General features: G+C 32.7%; 1 non-coding gene across 1 annotated transcript; it reads left to right on the top strand.

Moving 5' to 3' along the window:
- Positions 1-203: 203 nt before the first annotated feature.
- LOC125362820 lies at positions 204-311 on the top strand. Its single transcript, XR_007213122.1, has one exon. It is a non-coding gene; the product is annotated as a U6 spliceosomal RNA (small nuclear RNA).
- The last annotated feature ends 2,630 nt before the right edge of the window (positions 312-2,941 follow it).

Raw genomic sequence — 2,941 nt, forward strand, 5'->3', positions numbered from 1 at the left:
ATAAAATAGTGCCTCTAAATAAAATAGAAATAGACAAAAATTTCACCATACAAATCTGTGTGAACATTTTTTTTTTACTAGAAAATACAAATTTTGGCAAGTTTAAGTATCTAATTTCTATTAATGGGTAAAAACTAGTATTAAGCTTTAATGTCTGAGAATTAATATATTTGGGTAACATTAATGTGATTTAAAATATTCTAGTTCTCACTTCAGCAGCACATATACTAAAATTGGAATGATACAGAGAAGATTAACATGGCCCCCTGCGCAAGTATGACACGTAAATTCCTGAAGTGTTTTATATTTTTAAATAAATTAAAAATATTCTAAAAATAAATATTGGTGTTATGTGTTTATTGTACTTACATAATGTTACATTTTCAATCAAGTGTTCATATTAAATTGAAGAAAATTATAAGTTAAGGAAAATTACTTCAGCAAGAATGGAAACTCACTATATTCCAAATGAGAAAATCTGAACTCAATTTTTGATTTTTGTTAACTATTGATTTGGGGATAATTATGTGTTCTCAACATTCCTATCTCTAAAGTACTATAGGCAAATTGAACTGAAATGCATGCTTAAATCTTTTTAACTGTGAATAGGTCATGCAGATTTCCTGATCTCCTATTTTGTGTTTATTCACTGAAGGCAAATATCATATTCCAAAGAATAGTTCAGAATATTAATGAATTTGTTTTGAGAAACATTGCATAACATTAAAACATTGAATGGAACCTAGGACTTCTCGATCATAAGTGTTATCTGTCCTGGCAAAGTAATTAGCAAATGAGTCTCATTTTCTTTTTTTGCACTTTTAAAATGCACAATATAGGCATACAAATGGCCAGTAGACATATGAAGAAATGTCCAACATCTCTGGCTATAATAGTAATGCAAATCCAAACAACACTGAAATTTCACCTTGCTCCTATTAGAATGGTTATTATCAAGAAAATTACCAATATCATGTGCTGGCAGGGAAGTTGCTAGAAGAGAATGCTACTATACTGTTGGTGGGAATGTAAACGTGTTCAGCCACTCTGGAAAGCAATATGGAGCTTCCTTAGAAGGTAAACAGAGCTCTCCTACAGTTCAGCAATTCCATTCTTGAGTAGTTATCCTTATCCAATAGACCACAAAAAAGACCACATGAGAGTCACAAGCACACCTAGCAGCATTTTTTACATTAGCCAAGATATGGAATCAACCCAGATACACCTCAGTGGGTGAATGGATGAAGAAAATATGGTATATATACACAATGGAAATCTATGTTTACTTCAGAAAGAATGATTTTGTACCATTCCAAAGTAAATGGGCCCAAGATTTGAAAAAAAATATCTGAAGCAAAGTAAGCAAGACCCAAAGAAACAGATTTTCAGTTTACCTCATTTGTGGTAACTAGGATGTGTCTATAAATGTACAAGTAAATAGTAACAAGTAAATAAACAAGTAAAAAAAATCTACAAGTAAATAAATGCAGTAGGTGGTAAAAGTAAAAAATATGCACCAGGATATGATAAACAATACAGGTCTCCAGACATTCAAACAGCGACCAATGGAGAATATTCTTAGGAGAGGATTATAAAAGCACAGTAGCTATGAATATTGATCCTATAAAATAGTATTTATTGAAATGAACTCCAAGATATGGAATCAAGAGATTTTTTTTCTTTGTTGCTGTTTTGGTGTTCTATACCTTTTATCTCATTTGTTAATCTGTCTTTGGGAACATAAATGGGGGTGCACAGAAAGGATGGAATAAAGGGTGAAAAAAATGCAGCAGTGGTTATCACTGCATACTCTGTTGAAGATGAGCTATATACCTTGTGGGTGAGGACACTAAGAAAAAAATTTAAAAAGCTCAACATTATATTTTGCTTACCCTTTCATAGCATCTCTGTGTGTGTGTGTGTGTGTGTGTGTGTGTGTGTGTGTGTGTGTGTGTGTGTGTGTGTGTGCGTGTGTGCGCTGGGGCTTGAACTCTGCTCCTTAAGCTCTGCTGTTTTCTCTCAGGACAGGCCAGCTTTCTACAATTTGGGCTACACCTCCACCTCCACACTTCCTTCTTTTCGGTGCTTAATTGGATACAAGACTGTCTCAGATTTGTCTGTTTGTTCTGCGTTTTATCAGTGATCCTCAGAACTCAGCATCCTGAATAGCTAGTTGTAGAGCCATAAACCACTGATGTTTTTACAATATTTCTGAACGTGTTTTATATCTTCACAATTACATCACTTGAATTCCCACCTGAAACCCTATTTGCCCATCATGATTGATGGGCAAAATGGAATAGGGTGTTTTCATTAATTATGGGCCAAGTTAATAGTTTAATTAATAGCTGGATTAATAGACTGATGTATGAGAATCATTCTACCCAGTATTTTATTAGAAACAAATATTTATTTCATTTTTGTGAGTAAAATTTAGGTAAGTGGTTATATATAACTACAAATTTTATGACTTAGGCCACAGTAAAGCAATAAAATCAGTAACTTAAAAATTAAATGATTTTTGTCATGTTTAACTTGCTAGTAGTCAACACGCTAATTAGGATATAGACCCATTTCATAAGCTCCCCCCAAATTCTTTTCTATTCAATTCCATTCAATAAACATTCTCCATTAGCAGCCACTGTTCTTATTTTCATTACCACAGAATAGCTTTTCCTATGTTACTGAACTTCATGAAAAATGAATAAATGGCACATAATTTTTATGTCTGACTTTTTTTTGCTTAATACTTTCTTTGAAGTTTGAAGGACTTTCATGTAATAGTGATTATTTTTAACTCTAGGGAAAAAGAGAACACTGAAAAATTTTATGCATTATCTTCCTGGCAGATGCTTGCCATTACAGCTATTTTGGAGGTTGTATAAAGAGAGTTTCTATACATTTTTCACACAAATCCTCCTGTGAAATGCAATTATAACCT

Source organism: Perognathus longimembris, chromosome 13 (genome assembly GCF_023159225.1).
Source record: "Perognathus longimembris pacificus isolate PPM17 chromosome 13, ASM2315922v1, whole genome shotgun sequence".
Classification (NCBI taxonomy): Eukaryota; Metazoa; Chordata; class Mammalia; order Rodentia; family Heteromyidae; genus Perognathus; species Perognathus longimembris.